We start from the raw sequence: 20,515 nt of genomic DNA on the forward strand, positions 1-20,515 counted from the left end.
GGCTACAGCCCACGGGGTCGCAAAGAGTCGGACACGACAGCGATTTCACTTTCTTTACGTTTCTTTCTATCTGCTATTTGTATATCTTCTTTGGCTAAATGTCTATCTAAATCCTTTGCCCAGTTTTAATCCAGTTTTTTTTGTTTTTGTTGCATTGTAGAAATTCTTCGTATATTTTGAAAATTAATCCCTCATCAGACATGCATGTTTGCTCAGTCACTTCAATCATGTTTGACTCTCTGTGACCCCATGGATTGTAGCCCACCAGGCTCCTCTGTCCATGGGATTCTCCAGGCAAGAATACTGGAATGAGTTGCTGTTTCCTTCTCCTTACTTTGCAAAGCTGTGGTTTTTCTAGTAGTCATGTACGGATGTGAGAGCCGGACAGTAAAAAAAAGGCTGAGTGCCGAAGAACTGATGCCTTCGAACTGCAGTGCTTTCCAGCACCGCAGACTCTTGACAGCAAGAAGATCAAACCAGTCCATCCTAAAGGAAATCAACCCTGAATATTCATTGGAAGGACTGATGCTGAAGCTGAAGCTCCTGTACTTGGGCCACTTGATGGGAAGAGCCAACTCACTGGAAAAGACTCTGATGCTGGGAAAGATTGAAGGCAGGAGGAGAAGGGTATGACAGAGGATGAGATGACTGAATGGCATCACTGACTCAATAGACATGAGTTTAAGCAAACTCTGGGAGACAGTGAAGGACAGGGAAGCCTGGCATGCTTCAGTCCAAGGGGTCTCAAAGAGTCAGACACGACTGAGTGACTGAACAACAACAAATACATGGAAACAGACTGCAAGTGAAAATATAATGGCCCTCTCAGTATATTTAATTGCAGTGTTATTAGCACAGCTATTGTAAGAGTTTTAAATATACAAATCATAGTATACCATTTTTGCCATAATTCAAAGTTTATTCAAGTCAAACAGAAAAGAATGCATGGCACCAAAGGCTAGATGTTGTCAATAGACACTCTTTAGGGAAAAAAACAAAACAAAACTAAAGCTACCATCTTTGATATTCTGCCTGTGCCAAATACCTAGATCAGCGTTTTAAAATTAATTCAAGATTTAGATATTTCTGCATGAATAGCTAGAAGCAGTAATTTCAATATGAAAACCACATGTGTGGTTCTAAAAATCAAACAGCTGGTTTTATGCTTATTTCTTTTGAACTCTCTCATCCATCTACAGTCATAATCCTCATATAACTTTACACACTTATCCCAGCTATTATTTCAAGTCAGTTGGTAACTGTTAAAACAGTTCTATTTCAAATAAATGAGCTCACAAATATTGATCTCAATTTCAGAGATATGCTTGATTGTTTGCATTTTTAACTGAAGTGATTTTTATGAATTAATAAATCAGCAGTGTAGTACAGTGTTTAAAACTTCATGCACAGGCTCTGCCTGCTTATGAACATTATGTAATTTCATCAAGATTTCATTTATTCATCTGAAAACTGAGAATAATTCTACAACTATATGACTTAATACCTGGAAAAAGTATATCACAGGGTACTGAACACAGTGTTCAAAAAAGTTTCTGCTATTATGATTATTTACACCACATATTCATAAATAACAATTAGCAAAAATTTACGATTATGTTTATCTATTCAGCCTGAGACTGATAGCGATAACTGAAGAATGGAGAAGTGCCAGAGTATCCTGAAAATCTATGCTCATTGAAGCTTTCGTCCATTTCAGCAACGAAGAAGCAGAGAGTTATATAGGCACAAGCATATGAGTTCAATCTTGAGGTTTCCCAAGATATTCGAGCCACTTGGAGGATAATAGTACTTAATTTCAATCTCAGTTATTCAAAACGTTTGAAGAATCGACATTATATTTAGTTGGGTAAATGTTCTAGTTACTCAAGAATTGCCATTCCACCACTCTGTTGAAAGGTTTCTGACCAAGTTCAGCAAAAACTTGAAAGAATCCTTTTCTTCCGGTGTCTAACTCAACCCTCCGTGACATTTTCAACAGCTGACCCCTCCCTCCTTCTTGAAACCCTCCCTTCTCATCAGCCTCCCTCCCTCACCTTTGCTGGTATTTCCTTCTAAATCCTCTTCTCAGATCTTTTTTCTACCTGATTTCTTAATGGTGGTATCTGTGGGCCTTCCTCTCCTCTCTGTCTATAATGTCTCCTTAGGTCATCTTATCGATTCTCTCTGCTTTAAGTAGTATCTGTCAGATAATGAGTCTAAAATTCACAGTTCCAGTCTAGCCTTCTCTGAACTTTGGACTGTGCATCCAGCCACCCACTCAGTAAGTCCCTCTTAGACATCACATAGGCATCTGTGTATATCTCAACACCAAACTAAATGCTTGCTTCTTGACCATGCTCTTCCTCATCTCTGTAATTCGCCCTCATCAAGATGCTCCAACGAGAATCCTAAGCATTCTTCTGCCTTCCCTACTGCCATCTCATGCATCCCCATCCAACAAGTGGCATCAATGCTACTCCAAACACCGCTGAGAGCCACCCACTGCTCTCTACGCCTCTGCCGCTTGCCTGGCTCAGACTGCCCTGGCGTGGACTCCTCTGCAGCCTCCTCACTGTTCCCCTCCACTACAGGCTCCTGACCAGGTTTGCTCTCTACAGAGCACTGGAGAGCATTCCTTAAAATCAAAGCTATATCACGTCCCTGCCCATCTCAAGCCCTTTCACGGTTTCCCATCAAATTTGGAGGGCTTCCCTGGTGGATCAAGAGTAAAGAACCCACTTGCAATGCAGGAGATGCAGCAGGAGCCGTGGGGTTGATCCATGGATGAGGAAGATCCCCTGGAGAAGGGATAGCAAGCCACTCTAGTATTCTTGCCTGGAGAATTCCATGGACAGCTCAAGGGGTCTCAAAAGAGTCAGACATGACTTAGCAACTAAATAATAGCAGCCAATCTTGGAATATAATCCAGAAGCCTTTCTATGGCCCAGAAAGAAGCCCCGAGTAAGCATCTCTCCAGCTGATGTCCTGTACCTCAAATTCCTTGACTTTTTCTAACCTCAGGGCCTTTCCTCATGCAGGAATGTGCTGGGTCCTGTTCATCCTGCATCTTTCAGTTTAAACATTACTATGCGGAAGAGCCCCTTCCTGACCAATATATGCTCTGGCCCTGCTGTTCTCTAGGTCAGACTTTTCTGTCTGTACCCAAGTTTATTGCCCTCACTCAACTCTAAACTCCTTGAGGGCAGGGACTATGTGTCTTGTCTGTCACTGTATCTTGGTGCTGAGCATAGTACCTGGAAAAACAGGGACTCAATAGATATTCTTTGAGTTCAAAAGTATTGGAAACTGCCAACTTGCAAATCTTGAGACACAGTGAATTACACTTAACATTTGAATCTCTAGTAACAATAACTGAATATTTTATAATTATTAAGGCATTTCAGAATCTTACACTATTTCAATGGTTATTATACTATGCAATATTCCTTTTTGTATGTTTTTAATGTGTTTGCTATTGGGGGTTTCTGTTGTTCCAGTCCTGATTAGAGATGTACTCCACTCAGCCAGGAAGATTTGAAGAAACTTTTTATCAAGGTCTCAGAATGAATCCTTGTACACTTAGACACACACACACACACAAACACACACACACACACACCTTTCCTAGATCTTAACCCTCTGCTGCAGGCAATTCCAAGGTCGACTCCAATACAGCTCTCAAGGGCACAACCTTCTCTGGGGTTTTCCTAGCCCTCTCCCCCAGCTCCTCCCAACTGTCCCCAGACGCCTGCTGGGGACGGTCCTCAGGCTGCTCCTTGCTGTCCTCCACCCACCTGTGGGGCCTTTCCTGGATCTTTCACTTCTGGGCTTCATCGCCATCCAAAAGTCTCCTTCCTCATTGAAGCTTGCCTGTTTTCTCTGCTGTCCCCTCAGACCCCAGCCTGCTGACTATCAAGATACTTTTACAAATGCATCCTGGCCAATGTTATCACAGTATAATGTGTTACTCTTCCCACGTAAGATTTAAATTTTAATCTTCAATATAATGCTTTACTGATCAAGTGACTCTCCCGAATCACTTTTTTTCAAATTGTACAAAGACAGCTTTTGATGCATTTTAAGAACGATATGGAGATTACTGGTCACACACGTGGTCTCGTTTTCTGAAGCAGAATTTCTTTTATATATGGTATTTTATTTAATACTCATGGTAAGTTGAGAGCCAGGCACGCTGGCTCTTAACATTAGCAGGGTGTAAAGCAAGAAATCTATATTCCATATGTCTAAATGTTTAAAAGTAAAAAATAAAGCTAATAAAACTGATGAGAAATGTGTGTTTTCTCCTTTCCTCTTAGTACATGTTTCATGAAGACTAAAAGTCAAGGCCACGTTTAGAACTGAACAGAGCAGGCTGCAAGGGATGCACTGGCCTCTGGTCTGGACCAAAGCTCCTCCTGCATTGTTCCCCATTCCTGCCTCCACGCCATTCACTTCATGACAAATAGATGGGGAAAATGTGGAAACAGGGTCAGATTTTCTTGTCTTGGGCTCCAAAATCACTGCTGATGGTGACTTCAGCCACAAAAGTAAAAGACGCTTGCTCCTTGGGAGAAAAGCTATGACAAAACTAGACAGTGTATTAAAAAGCAGAGACATCACTTTGCCAAAAAAGGTCTGTATAGCCAAAGCTATGCTTTCTCCAGTAGTCATGTACGGATGTTGAGGGTTGGACTATAAAAAGAGGCTGAGCCTGGAGAAGACTTTTGAGAGCCCCTTGGACTGCAAGGAGATCAAACCAATCAATCCCACAGGAAATCAATACTAAATATTCATTGCAAGGACTGGTGCTGAAGTTGAAGCTCCAATACTTTGGCCACCTGATGCAAAGAGCTGACTCACTGGAAGAGGTCCTGATGCTGGGAAAGATTGAGGGCAGGAGGGGACAATAGAGGATGAGATGGTTCAATGTCATCACTGACTCAATGGACATGAGTTTGAGCAAGCTCTGGGAGAGACTAAAGGACAAGAAAGCCGGGTGTGCTGCAGTCCATGGGGTCCCAAAGAGTTAGTGACTAAACACGACTTGGCAATTAAACAACACCCTGGCTCCATCTGCACCATGAGGGGCTTCACTCGCATGTGTGAGAACTTGCCAGAAAGCTGAGTTTTGTCTACAGCACCTGCAGATGCCTCTCCTTGACTGCCCCTTTGGCCTAGGAGTGTTCACAACAGTGGCGTAGTCTGTTTCCGGGAAGGGGGACCCAAGGAGGAGGTTGCCGGATTCTGCAAGATGACTGAAGGCCAGTTGGTCAGGGGATGCTGGAATCTTGGGTGCCTAGAGTCCGGTCTAAAAGCTCTGGCTTTGGGTAAGGGCAGGGTCCCTGATCTCTATGGACTCTTTCCCCTGAGAGTTGATGCACAGACAGAGCAAGGCCATGTCAGAGCCTTCTAAAATGTAGGGCCCAGAGAAGGAATTTTCTTGCCTGGCACAGACACGAAACTTTAAATGTCATAGAGAAGCTCTCTGGAGTTCAAGCCTAGGTCTGCTTAACTGGAAACCCTCTGCTGATACAGCATGACGGTTACTACCAGGATGTGAGGCAGACCTATCACACCTCTATATGCTTCTTTCTGAGGTTTTAGCTCATCTCCATCAAGATTCTATCCAGAGCCTTCACCGTTTCTTCCCAGCACTGCGGAGTACCAGCGTCACCACTGTACGTGTGCCCAACATAGGGCATCCTGGGCAGACACCACTTCTGGAGGCCAGGAACCCTCTAACATCATCCAGACAGCCCTGTCTGCAGTGGATTTCTCACTGCCCTAACAGCCAAGAGACAATGGCTTTCTGAAGGCTGGCCTGTGACCTCCACCGACATCCCTTGCTCTCACTATCCTTTGCCAACCAGAATATTTGCAGAGACTGGTTGGGTTTAGGGAACTTTAAAAAGCAACTGTCCTTTAAACTTCCTTAATCCAGGTCTTGAAATTCCAGAAAGCAACTATCGAAACCAAGAATATTTGAACTAGGACATAGATTTTTTTTTTAATTCCTTTTTAAAAAAGTAATCCATATTTGTGTACAGAGAGCACAAAGAAGACAGGAGGAACAATGGGAAATCTTAATCTTTCATCCCATCAACAGGATGAGGTCCTACTGTGTGCCTGTGGGGATAGAGCAGTGAGCCAAACAGTCCCTGGGTCACTCTGGTCAGGGAGATTGCAAGTAAACAAACTCTTCAGTCGTCTTTGAGAAACAGACAGTAGGAAGCAAAGGAACACAGAATATGTAGACAAAATGACAGAATGGAACCTTGCTGGATAAGATGGTCAAGGACCACATCAAAGGAAACCAAAGCAAATCTTCCTACAATGGAACATGAAAATTTTACTGTTGTTGTCATTGTTCAGTCGCTGAGGCGTGTCTGACTCTTTGTGACCCCATGGACTGCAGCACAGAAGAATCTCCTGTCCTTCACCATCTCCCAGAGTTTGCTCAAACTCAGGTCCATCGAGTCAGTGATGCCATCCAACCATCTCATCCTCTGCTGCCCCCTTCTCCTTTTGCCTTTAGTCTTTCCCGGCATCAGGGTCTTTTCCAGTGAGTCAGCCCTTCACACATGGTGGCCAAAGTATTAGAGCTTCAACATTAGTCCTTCCAGTGAACATTCAGGGTTGTTTTCCGTCAGGGTTGATTGATATGTTCTTCTTGCAGCTGAAGGGACTCTCAAGAGTCTTCCATAGCACCACGATTCCAATTTTACTGTTTTGCCATCTAACAGTTAACAATGCTTGTTTTACATCTCTGAAATTTGGCTTTAGCTAAAGGTTTAAAGCATTAGATCTAACACCAAAATAGAAAATAATACATCAAAGACAAGTGAAAGAAAAAAAAACAGAGGAGAAAATAGAAAGGGAACACTGATTCATTTTACATAGGCTGCTAAATGAGCAACACAATATTTTGACATAAAAAAGCAGGCTTGGGACTTGCCTGGCAGTCCACTGGTTAAGGGAACTTCCTGCAGGAGGCTTGGGTTCAATCTCTGCCTTCTGCCCATACTTGTGGGGCAGCCAAAAAAAAAAAAAAGAAAGAAACCATGGCTGGATTTGTGAAATGACTGAGAGAACCCCTGTTTTCAGAGCATTCATTACAAAAAGAAATGCCACGTGAGTGGGAAGTGGGTTGATTTCTAAATCAAACCTTCTTGACTGTCCTCCAATGTGCCTATACGTAACTCCACCAAGGAAATCTGGCCATACTGTTATGAAGAGACACATCTTGTAAATAAGCAAAAGCAACAGGTGTTACACATTTGTTCTTTACCAATCTTTAGACTCTATCTTTAGTGAAGCTATAGTAGAGTCTATAACCTATTGTAGAAAATTGGCTGGAAAGTCATGTCTATACAGTTAAAATTCCAAGTCCACAATAGCACACACACATACACACAAAAAATCCTCAAGAGCTTAGGACTCATTCTAACTTATTTCATAATTTTGCCATTGACTGTAGTCATGAAATTGAAGTAAGTTTCCAGAGTGTAGTCATGAAATTGAAGTGAGTTTGTAGAGTGTAGTCATGAAGTTGAAATAACTTTGCAGAGGTCTTTTGCAATTCTGGCAACATTTCTGCCCTTCTTACATTTGACGGAAACCTCTTGACATTGTTAATTACAAGCATCATCTTTAACCTAGGAATTCAAGTAAGAAATTTCAAAATCATCTTGAATTCATTCTTCATCCCTCATATCAAATCTCTATCAAAGTCTATAAAGTCTACTTTCGAGACATTTTTTGAATGCATACCAACTTCCCCATCCTCCCAACAGCTGCTTTAGTTCACATCCTCACCACTTTGATTCTGGAAAAGTGTGATAGGCTTCAGTAATCTCCTCTCTTCCAGTCCTTTTCCCCGAAGCTCCATCACCCTACTGCCCAAGACTTCTATTTCTAAAGCAAAGACCTGGCTTTTGTGCTCCGCCATCTGAGAGTCTCCTAGTGCTTTCCACGCCTACTCCTCAGGGAGGCAGGCGCTCAGGGCTGTGTTACAGCTGGGCTTCGGCTCATCCGACCAGGCTCATGTCCTGCTACTTCCTTCCAACACACTCTATTCCATCAAACTATTTCCAGTTCCCAAAATGTTCCGGGCTTCTGGACATGCTGGAACGTTCTTCCAAGTCTTTCTCCACCCACTCTGCCCTCCACATGTATTTCACGCTCTACGTCCTCTCTGAAGTCTGCAAGTCCCATCCTGGAGCTCATTACCTTGCGATCCACCAGCACTCAGGACCCAGCCACAATTCAGCTTGGGCTACACTCCTTTGTGGTAACTTGTGGGCATTCTGTCTCCTCTCTGTACTGAATACCTTGAAGAAAATAGATTGCATCTGATATCTGCATTTTGTTTCAACTTGGCATTTAATAGATCCTCATTTGATCAATTTGTAGGATGAATATAGTCTAAGGCAATACATGTGGGCTAAAACTAAACAAATGAAAGGTTGAAATCAAGTAATAAATATATCCATATAGAGATTTAACAATTACAGCAATATATGGATAAAGTGAACAGTTACAGAGAAGTAAAGAAAAAACTACTAAAAAGAAGGCTTAGTGAACATAATTTCAGTTATAAACCAGTGAGATTTTATAATCTCAGTGAGACAAAAAAAAAAACTTTAAACTTGTCTTCCTTAACTGAAAACATACTCCCTGGTTCTTAATATTTATATTTCCTAAAGCTGATCAACTCTATCACGTTTTTTCAAAGTTCTGTGATTTCTTCTGTCACTTCAAAACTAGTGCCAACTTCCCAGGGGATCTCCAGGCCTAAGTTACACTTCAGCAGGTTTAAGCAACTCTCTCCACCCTCAACAACTGTTTCTTTTATTGACTCACTTCTCTGAACGACAGTTGTCGCCATCAACTTTCTAGATACTATTCTCAATTTGACCGTCTTAACCAATCTGGATTTTGTCAGGTTTTAATTCTCTAGCTCTGCTTGAAACAGGTATTTATATATCAGTGACCCAATGTCACTTCAAATTTTAAATAAATATATTAATGTCTGGGGGGACTTTCCAGGTGATACAGTGGTGAAGGATCCACTTGTCAATGCAGGAGATGCAAGAAATGCGGGTTGGATCCCTGGTTGGGGAAGATCCCCTGGAGCAGGAAATGGGAACCCACTCCAGTATTCTTGTCAGGAGAGTTCCACGGACACAAGAGCCTGGGGGACTACAATCCATAGGGTCGCCACGAGTCAGACATGACTAGCAACTGAGCACATGATGGTTTTGCCTAATCTATCAACTTTTCTTGATGTTTCCATTTGGAAGCCTCTACCAACTTTCTGATCAACTACTCTCGCATTTCAAGATCATCTTTGACTTCTCCCAGAGAGAGATCAGAGAAGCTTTGGGCCTCCCAAGGCTTGCGTGGATAAGGCAGGCCTGGTGTTCCCCTCTGCTCTTTTTTTTAGTATCACTGTTGCATCTGCCATCTTTGTATCATTTCCAAACGCAGTGTGCGGCTTCCTCACCTGGCTATCTCACTCACGCCCTGCAGAGTCACTCCCCGTGGGCCCCTGGCCTCTCAGCCCTCCTCCTGGGTCTCCCCTGGGCAGGGGCTCTCTGCTCTCATCTCAGGTTTCACTCCAGCTTGGATTCTCCCATCTTACCAGGCAGATGACGCCGGCCCCGCCTCTATGCCTCCATGCATGCCTTTCCTTCTGACTGGAATGTCCTCTGCTCTGTTCTGCTAAGCCTCCTTCTTCTCTGCCTCTTTAACATATACTCCTCAACGTGGCCCACTCCGAATATTTTGTTTCCAGCATCCTCTTCAAAAGTTCTATATTAGCATCTTGCTAGCTCTATTTAGTTTCTACTCCTGCTAATTTTTCATTCTTCACTTGAATTTGTACTTATGATCCCAACTGGCCATACAACCATGGTTTCTATCTCCTTATCTTCTCCTGCCTTTAAGACGTCCATTCTGTGCACCCCTCAGGCCTTTCTGTCTGCTGGGGAAATCAATGAACTAAAATTGCAGCAGGAAAAATTAAACTGAAGGACCTGAAAGTAGATGGGAATTTTCCATTTCTGAAGACTACCAGGGGCTTCCATCTGTCTTAGGTGGTTTACTTCGATGATGGTGATTCAGGCACAGAGATACTGTCCCAACTGTGAGAGTCATCACACTGGGTTTTCTGTCCCCTTTGGCTCTTTTTCTGACCTTTTCTCACCAGGTTCAGGCTCTCTCCCGGCTCCATGGTCCACCTTCTCCCTCCTTTCTCAGGAGACCCCGCTTAGATTCCTGGCCACTTTTCACAGAAGCACCTACCTGTTAACTTTCTCCATTTTCTATCCCCCCAGGGAGAGAATGAACTTTCCACCCCTGAGGATCACTGTCCTCTTTCCCACTCAGAAGAGAGATATTCCTGAGGAAGAGGCTTTTAGGGATGTTTCGCAGCATCTGAGGACCTAAACATCTCCCTTCCGGCTCTGCGTGCACCTATCAAAGATCTCTACTTAGGTCCAACCGTTTTCTCCCTACGAACCAGAGGGAGATGCTGAAAGACTCACTCAGTTAAGAGGTTATTTAAATCCCTTAAAGAACGACAGCTGCGCTCGTTTGGGGCAGAAGAAGCAATTTTGGTCGGTCCCTGTTGTTTTTTGTAAGGATGGGTGGGAAGGGGGCTGATGAAGAGGGTCTATCTACATTATTGGGCAGATTTAAAATCCTTTCCCGCGTACGAACCACCCTCCCATCTGGTTGCTCCGCAGCCTTCTCCTTCAGGCCAAAGAGGGAACCAGGTAGTCTTTGGATGGGGGTGGCGGGGGAAGGTGGGTGTGAGCGGGGATGGAGGCACCACAATGTTTTCCTTTAAGCTCCCAGTTCCCAGCCTCAGAGGACTCGCCGGTGCAATCCCGGGATGGCGCCCTTAACACTCCAGGCATCTGCAGGATGCGGGGTCTCCCGCAGCCCGCTGTCCCCTGCGGCTGGGTTCCGGAACCCGGCTCCTCGCATCCTCTGGCGGTCCGCGTCTCGGTGCCTCCGGGGCTGTCGCATCCCGGGCCCGGCCCCTCGCCAGTCGGCCCACCGACTCGCCCTAGCCGTAACCCTCTCGGGGCAGCTTTCGCTTCCAAGCCGCGCGCTCCGGATGAACTGGGCTGCCCGCGGCCGCGGCCGACTGGGTTCCGAGCCAACAAACTTCTTTCCGACTCCGCAGCGCGCGGGCGGCCGGCCGGAGCCGCGCGCTGCGGGACCATCGAGGCGCCGGGCCGGCGCTCCGGGACGAGCGGGCCGGGGAGCCCAGCCCCGGGACCCCCCGGCCGCGCCGCAGCCCTGAGAGCCGCGTTCGGAGAAGCAGCCGCAGGGCAGGACCAGTAACCGCGCGGGGAGCCGGCGCCGCAGCCCCGCGCCCCCCAGTGTACGCCCCTTCACTGTCTCCTCGCTTTCTGGGCGGGGGACGTCTCTAGACAGAGATCAAAAAAATAAGCTCTAACGGCACGGGTTTCTTTTGAGTGGATTTGTTTTCTGCGTTTCACCCCGGAGATTTTTTTTTTTTTTCCCTTCTGTATTCGGTGTCCTGACTGCATCAGCAGGGCTCTCAGCTCGGCTCCACACACACACAGATCCGGCAGAAGCACCTAGAACTAAAGTATAAAGCCCGCAGCCTGCAGGGCGGGCACACATGAACACGACCCACCGGCATCTACGCCGCGCGCTCGGGCGGCCCCGTCGTGCCCACAGGGCGGCCTCCCGGGCTACAGCTACCTACGGGAAGGCGAAATGGCAGGTGTGCGCTCCGCACGCACCCAGACCCGAGCGGGGCCCCGCGTCCAGATTTTCCGGGGAAACGGGCGCAGGCCGGCGGAGACGCAGAACCGCGAGCGAGGCCGGGGAGCGTGCGCGCGGGGGAGCGGGCGGGCGCGGGGTCGCGGCGCCGCGCACTTACCTTGGCCGCGTGCGGGGCTCGCCGGGCGGCGGGCGGGCGGGCGCGCGGCTGAGCACCGCGGCACGGAGCGCCCTGCGAGTGGGGCCGGGGCGCGCGCCGCTGCCCTTATTAGTCTCTCCCCGGGTGACCCTCCCACTCGGCGAGGACGAGGACTCCGCAAGACGGGACTCCGCCAACTCGGGCCCGGGTTTTCCTTAATTACAGCTACGTCGCCCCAGAGCCTTGCAGGTTTCCGCTTTATCCGCTGTTTCCCATCACGTAGAGACGGCTGGTTGCAAAGGCTTCGAGTTTCTCACTTTGTGATGGTGAAGTGTGTGGTATGCGGCGGACATTCGAAGGTAGATAACTGGCTTCTTAACACGTGGGCTGTGAAGGGACATCATTTCTGTTTCATTTTGTGCTGTTATATCAGTTTAGATAAAGTTAATCAATGTTCCGATCATGCTTGGATGTACAGAGTTGTGTGATTTTGTCTCAGACTCCACAGAAGTATTTTGTGATTTTAAATATTGTATCTTTCTATGGATCGGCGCTACAAATCCTGGACTCTTTGGGGCCCCTTATAACATGTGATGGTGACATTTTTTAGCATATTCTGTGTCCGGGCATGTATGTAGAGTATATATATTGTAGGTATACATATGTATTGTATACACATATATGTGTATTTGAAAGAAAAGTTAAACCACTATAGAATTCAGAAAAGTCAGGCACTAGAAAACAGATAAATTGGTTTAATGTTCAGTATTGCCATAGTTGACAAATTGTAGTATTGATCCATAATCGTGAAAATCCTTAAAGTTAAAAGTTATTTTAAAACCACAGCAATAGGCTTTGTAAATGTCTGGGTTCACAGGTCAGGAAATAAAATCAGGCTGGGGAAAAAAAATTAAATGTTAAAAAAAATTTCAGAAGATAGCTTTTTTTGCATTTCATTGAAGTGCATCTATGAAGAGTCAACTAGTAGTTTTTAAACCTGTCTCTCATCCTGATCAAAACCCATGCTGCAAGTTTTAGTCTGGCATCCCTAATGATGCAAACCATGTTTATATGTCAGACCTTGAAAGCTCCTGATGTTTTGCTTTCATCACTGGCTTCTGCTTCACTGTGGAAAGAGGCCAAGGAAGGAGGCTGTTGCATGAGTCACACTACTCAGATGGCCATCTGAAAACGCAGGATTCCCAGACCTGCCTCAGACTTGTGGTGACCTGTCTGTAAGTTTTTAAATAGTATTACCCTTTTTTGACTTTTTTTTCCCTCTCAAAGCAATTGTCCTTTACCTTTTAATTGAAATAAAAGCATCCAGGTTTTATTTCTCCCATGGACTATTAACTTTACATTTACATTTAATTAGCACTATTTTTAAAATAAGGCTTTAAGACTACTTAACAGGAAGCTTGAAATTTTGCCTCTAATTTGTTCTTTAATACAAGTAAATCATCCTCATGTTAGCATTGTTTTCATAAATATTTTTATAATTTTATAACCTTTAAGAGGTTTTAAAACTAGCTAAACTTACATTTTTGTTTCTATCTTGAATTTCTCATTTTCCTACGCAAAGTATTGAACTGAGTTTGGAAGAAAGTGAAAAATAAATACAATTAAAAATGATTATCTGTTGCTTTCTTTGTCGCTAGATATGCCAGCATCCCCAGGTCAATAAATACTTCTGGGTTATTTTTTCAGGCAAGTATTTGACTCTGGGCTGCATTTTGTGATCACAAACTATCATATCCCTAGGTCTACGTCCTTTATCCAATTCTTTTCACTGAATTTTAAAGTGACTTCAAGTCAAAAGATCCCTTAACCAGGCACCTTTTATTTATCTAACCCCAATATAGTTATAAACAATCGGTTTTCCCACTTGCTTCTGAAGTGGTAAACGAACATCTGAAAATAATAGGAACTGCTGGTAAAGGAACATCTGAAAATAAAAGGAGAATCTGATAGCACTTTGCATTCCGGCAAACAGCTTGCGGGGCTTCTAACACCCAGTTTAGCTATATGCATGTGTGACAAAAATTTTTTAAAGATTTCAAAAACAAACTGTTTTCAACAGTTATGGCCCATGGGAGACACTTTTAACCAGTATTTTTATGCCTTAAGAGGGCTAAATTCATTTGAAATGCATTTTTTTAAAAGTTCCATATTTTTAATTCCCCGCCTACATAAATTAAACAATTTAAATTAACACTGAACTACATTTTGATGATTGCCCCATAATAAATGTAAAGATTGTGTGTTTTCTAAGCCTTGCTTATCAATCACTTCTATTTTCTCATGGCTATTTCTTTTTCCTTTTCTTCGTTTCTGTTTACTTCTATACTCCCAGCCATGTTGCTTTGCTTTTTCCCTTTTGTAATTTCTTTCACTTTCCTCCCCTTTCATGGTTTCCATTTTCCAAGAAGAATTTCAGAATTGCCCCCAGCTAACTTCTTAGTTACCACACCATAAGCGTGCTCATTTTCTGTTGAATGGAGTGCCCAACCATACATGACTCCCCTACCAACCCCATGGAATTCTTCAGTGCATCCGTAGAGGACGGACAGACGTCACTGTCAGCTGTAATTACCAACTCTGACTTGTCACCGAGAGTCTGTCCTTCCCTTTCTATTCCTTTTAAAGCCAGTACTATGTATGATATTCATATCATACAAATAAGGGTGAAAAGAAAATAGTTGGATTAGTTCAACATTTTTAGTAATCAGCAAAAGATAGGGCATTTAAAATTTTTTCATTGCTATTTTTATCATTGTTTCAGAAAATGTCCTCATAGAGAAAATAATATTCCACTGGTGGTTGCTATGTTTGCTTCCGTTCCTGGAAGATGTTTAGCTCCTGACATTGACTCAACTTAGAAATGAGAGGAAGAGGTGATCACAGGTCTGACTTTCACTTAGTTTATTAGACCCTCTTCCTAGGGATCGGTGACGCTGAAAGGAAATATGTTAAAAGACAAATGCCTGACTGTGGAAAATGTTTATTAATACACACCCGGCTCCCAAAATTAATTTTTTTTAAAGAGAGAGAGAGAGAGATCCTGATAAAAAATAGGCAAAAAAGAAAATTATGACAAGACAACTCACGGAGGAAATACAAATGGTCAGTGAACACATGAAAAATTATTCAACTAAATTACTATGCAAAAGAAATGCACATCGATAAAGGAGTGATTTTTGCTCCCCTCGTTTTGACAGGATTAATATTCTCAACACCAAAAGAAGGGACACAATATAGTTGCCCTTTCAAAAGGGCAAATTAGCCACGTGTATTAAATGCTTTAAAAAATGCACATCGACTCTGCCTCACAAACTCCTCTGAAACAGTAGCTGTGGTTACCTCTCAGTTAGGACTATGGGAGATTCTGATTTCTTTCTTTTGCTTATCTGTAATTTTCTACAGTGAACCTGTATTACTGTTGTAATAAAAAATACAATAAACATGAACAAAATGGTGTTTTATGTATCGCCGACAAATGAACAAAGCAATGGGGTTAAGAGAACTGAGAAATTTTCTTATACTTAGCCTAATGATTTGACTAGGAAGCAAATATTAATTAAACCGCTTATTCATTCAACATGTATTTTTGAACCCCTCTTAAGCTAAGCACTGTAGGATATACAAAGATAGGTTGGGCATGAGCCCCACCTCCTGGGGTTGAACATTGGGTAAGAAAGGGAAGATGTATATGTACATAATGACAATATGAAATAAAAATATAGCATGTAATAAGCAAAGTAGATCTAAAATACCCACCCCAGTGTTCTTGCCTGGAGAATCCCAGGGACGGCAGAGCCTGGTGGGCTGCCGTCTATGGGGTCGCACAGAGTCGGACATGACTGACGTGACTTAGCAGCAGTAGCAGATCTAAAATATGGGGGAGTTTAAAGGAAGGGGAAACTATATTCACATGTGGAAGCATCAGAGTCAAAAGATTTCAGTGAACAAAATACAGTTGACTCTTGAACAACTTTTTAACTGCATTGGTCTACTTACACATGGATTCTTTTCACCGAATACACACTGCAGTACTACAGAATCCCGTAGTTGGTTGAATTTGTGGTCGCAGAACCAGAGATTTGGAGGACTGATTGCACAGTTATATGCAGATTCTCCACAGAATGGAGGTTCAGCTCCCCTAACCCACCCCCCGACACCCACACACGTGGGTCAACTGTACATCCATTTTTTGTCCTTCACAATAAATATACTCATGAGTCATCCCAGCATCCTAGTGCTGGAAGGGGCGCTGTCAGTAAATAATTGTATGTGAAAGGATGAGTTAACTATTTCTGTAATAAAGATTTGTAGAAAGAACCAACAAGGAACAAGCTCATTTCTCTCCTTTTCAGATGAAGGATGTGAATTGCCTTGTTTCCTACTGAACTCTCGCTGAAATTCAAGGCCCTTGACAGTGTAACCTCCATCTTCTTACCTCAGTTCCCTTAAATGCACACGATGCCCCAACCAGATCAATGACCTATGACCAGAGAATGAATAACCAATGCTTTCTCCCTCTCTCTAGTTGCTGCAGCCTACCGAAACACCAGGTGGCTGTTGGAATCCTGCTTATTTGAGGTTGTTCTATAATATAGTTCCTTCCCTAACCTCTTCCCACCAAACAGACCCTCCCCTGCCCCTATACAGCAGAGTATAATTTGCACTTTTTTTTAAGACACCCTGGCTTCCTAGGTGGCACAGTGGTGAAGAATCTGCCTGCCAATGCAGGAGACTAAAGAGATGTGGGATGGATCCCTGGGTTGGAAAGATCTCCTGGAGGAGGAAATGGCAACTCACTCTGGTATTCTTGCCTGAGAAATCCCATGAACAGAGGAACCTGGTGGGCTACAGGCTCGCAGAGGGTCAGACGCAACTGAGCAACTGAACACAAACACACACACACAGTTACACTCTACTTGACACTTCGTTTCACAAACTTTTCTGTATTTGGTCCTGTCTTGATTGTAAATTCCTTGAGAGCTGGAACTGTGTCTTCTTTTTACTAATACACACAGCATTTAATACAATAAATATTTTTCCTTAGTATAATCTTCAAGTATTTGTTGAAATGGGGTGTGTGGAGGTTAAAGTAACTGAGGGCTTACAATTTTCTAATGACTTCATATAGGCTGACTCTCAAAGTTAGTGTGGGAAAATGGTGGGTTCATTTGGTACTTATGTCTGAGAGAATTAAATTACCACATTGACAAGATAATTGTAGGAGGGACTTCCCAGCTGGTACAGTGGTTGGGAGTCTGCCTGCCGCTGCAGGGAACACAGGTTCGATCCCTGGTCCGGGAAGATTCCACGTGCCTTGAAGGAACTACTGAGCCTGTGGTCTAGAGCCCGCAAGCTGCAACTGCTGAAGCCTGTGCACTTGGAGCCCGCGCTTCGCAGCAAGAGAAGCCACTGCAATAAGAAGCCCATGACTGCAATAAAGAGTATCCTCCACAGGCTGCAATTAGTGAAAGCCCATGTACAGCAGCAAAGACCCAGCACAACTAAAAAATAAATACTTTTTTTTAATGGATGTCTTAAAAAATAGCAATAATTACAGAATAACTTGTTTTCATGTGTAAAGACTCCCAGCACAGAGACTCTGGGGACAGCAACATATCAACACAACAGGTTCTTATTAGTTGAAAATGTCTTCATCCTACGTCCTCTTCACTCCTTTTCTACACCTCAGGGAAGTTTTCATTATTGAAAATGAGAACACTCATTATTATTCTTAAAACATGCAAAATGACCTCTAATTAAACTTTATTCTAACTCCTGAATGTTTTAAAATAGCCAGTCCTATATACAACATCTGAAAAGAAATCAAAGTTGGTACATCATAAAATGATTAGTTAGCTAGAACATTATGTCAAGTTAATGTCTATAAAATTGTGATTATTTTCACTGTAACCTCTTTCTAGAACATTTATTTTCAACTCAATTTATTTAGCTCATTTTATGACTTGCGTGGAATCACTTTAAAAATCACCACATGCTAGGAAGTGATTCACATATTTTATTTTTTAAAAATCCTTTGAAAATCCTGTTGCCCAGTTTTTACAGCTCAGGACTAAGACTCTGAACCAAGCCCTGACTGAGCCAGGATTTGTACCCAAGGCTGTCTCAATCCACAGCCCAAGCTCTCAGCCCCTCTGCATTGGCGACTTTTTTCTGAAAATGCCTGTTTAGTTCAGATCAGTTCAGTTGCTCAGTCATGTCTGACTCTTTGTGACCCCATGGACTGCAGCACGCCAGGCCTCCCTGTCCATCACCAGCTCCTGGAGTCCACCCAAGTCCATGTCCATTGACTTGGTTATGCCATCCAACCATCTCATCCTCTGTCGTCCCCTTCTCCTCCCGCCTTCAATCTTTCCCAGTATCAGAGTCTTTTCCAGTGAGTTCTTTGCATCAGGTAGCCAAAGTATTGGAGTTTCAGCTCCAACATCAGTCCTTCCAATGAACATGCAGGACTGATTTTCTTTAGGATGGACTGGTTGGATCTCCTTGCAGTCCAAGGGACTCTCAAGAGTCTTCTCCAACACCACAGTTCAAAAGCATCAATTCTTCAGCGCTCAGCTTTTTTTAGAGTCCAACTCTCACATCCCTACAGGACTGCTGGAAAAACCATAGCCTTGACTAGATGGACCTTTGTCAGCAAAGTAATGTCTCTGCTTTTTAATATGCTGTCTAGGTTGGTCATAACTTTCCTTCCAAGGAGCAAGTGTCTTTTAATTTCATGGTTGCAGTGACCATCTGCGGTGATTTTGGAGCCTAAAAAACTACAGTGTCTCACTGTTTCCATTGTTTCCCTGTCTACCTGCCATGAAGTGATGGGACCAGATGCCATGATTTTTGTTTTCCAAACTATTTATAAAACTGTTTAAACAGCTACCTAACAGATGACTAAGAGGGAATGCAAGACCAAGAAGGGACCTCAAAGGTGCATGGTGACAACATAATCCCCTTACAAGATGACATGAAGTAAACCTACACATCTCTGTTTTAAGACTGGAATCAATTGCAATTAAGATAAAACCATGAACTAAATCGGTTAGTCCTAAAATTATTTTATGCATTCAGATGCTGTGTTGCAACATGCTTTAGTCTCTTTCAAGTTGACTTGAAAAAGAAATTCCAAGATAGTGAACAAGGCAAAGTACTAGTGAACTAAGGCAAGATAAGGTAAATTTGACTAGACTCTGTTCTCTATCAAAGGTGACAGATTTACCTACTTTTCTGATACTCAAGAACATTCTTGCTGTCAAATTATTTTACCATAAACCCATTTTTATCCATATTAAATATAAACTTCTATGTTTATAAAGTCCCTTTCAAGTAATTATGAGAAGTCATAAACATAGCTAGTGAAGGAAATAATGATAGTTCATAAATCTATACTTATTTTTAAGCACTTCAGGTGTTAAACTCTACAGAATATTTTTTTCTTTTCCTGTACAGAACCATTCTTTATTTTTATAAAGTCTTCACAATAAATTTTAGTGTTTTGATAGCTGTATTAAAACCTACTGTCTTTTATCTAAAGACTCGCTTGTATGGGCTGCCAGACAGATGCGCTTTTTCTAATCTCATCCCTAGCTGAGGTCACGGCTCAGCTGGTTCTGCATTTTAACCCCAACCCTGGAGATGTTGGTTTACCAGGAGGTAGGTGCCATCTGAAGTTGAGGAAGGGTCTGTTTTCTCCATCAACGTCAGTCTGCTGTCAGTGGTTTCTGTTGAAATGACAGTCACATAGTAGCTGACACAAATGGTATTATCAGGCAGATCCGAGGAAGCTTCGCAGGTAGTTGGTGTTTCGACTGGCACAAGTCATCTCTGCTCTACATGCCTTCTCATTCCCCAACAAGCTAGCTGATCCAGGAGGTCACAGGAATTCAGGACCAAGTGGAAACTATAAGGCCTCTTGAGCTTAAGCCCAGAATTGGCCTTGGTCGCTTCAGCCACATTCTATCTGCCAAAATGAGTCAGGGTCAAGGTTCCATCCCTTGAAGGGAGAAGCTTCAGAGTCACATTGCCAGGAGCACCAACATAAGAGGGTAAAGCCCTGGAGCCACTGGTGATCTCTCATAGCTAGGAGGACGCACAACGAGCGTCTTCACTCAGCGCACAGTGATGCATCCCTCATCCTCCCGTGGGTCCCTGTTGCCCCTAGAAGTGCCCCTAACCAGCTGCCTGTGCGGCTTTGCAGGAGGCCCTGTCCAACCCAGGGGCCAACCCAGCCCCTCTCCCTTGGGATCATCTTCAGAAAGTCTGACTACACCTCCAGGGAGACAGACCAAGCCCTGCAACAGAGTGAGGAGGGCAGTTTGTCAGCCCTTTGCTCCCTCTCTTCCAGAAGAAACCCTCTTTCTTCTGTAGCTCCCACAATTTTGCTGGTGACAGTCTGTCAAGCCAAGTGAGCCTTTTTCAAACTGAGAAGGACTCAGGAAGCTAAGGGAGAGCAGCCTTTCTCCTTTTGTACCTGGCCTTGGGAATTTGGCATATTTTAAAAACTTCTGCTCTCTCTATAATAATATGGAGGTGATGTGATTAAAAAAAAAAAAGAAAACTTACTGTGGGAGAGTGCAAAGGACA

At 43.6% G+C, this 20,515-nt stretch overlaps 1 protein-coding gene across 1 annotated transcript in view; it reads right to left on the reverse strand.

The window, feature by feature from the left end:
- Window positions 1-12,832, reverse strand: part of COL19A1 (collagen type XIX alpha 1 chain) — a 417,733-nt gene extending 404,901 nt beyond the window's left edge. The window contains exon 1 of the mRNA XM_043439611.1: window positions 11,924-12,832. The gene's annotated coding sequence lies outside the window, so the exon portion shown is untranslated. The remainder of the gene's footprint in view (window positions 1-11,923) is intronic.
- Between the last annotated feature and the right edge of the window lie 7,683 nt (window positions 12,833-20,515).

This window comes from Cervus canadensis, chromosome 20 (assembly GCF_019320065.1).
Source record: "Cervus canadensis isolate Bull #8, Minnesota chromosome 20, ASM1932006v1, whole genome shotgun sequence".
Lineage (NCBI taxonomy): Eukaryota > Metazoa > Chordata > Mammalia > Artiodactyla > Cervidae > Cervus > Cervus canadensis.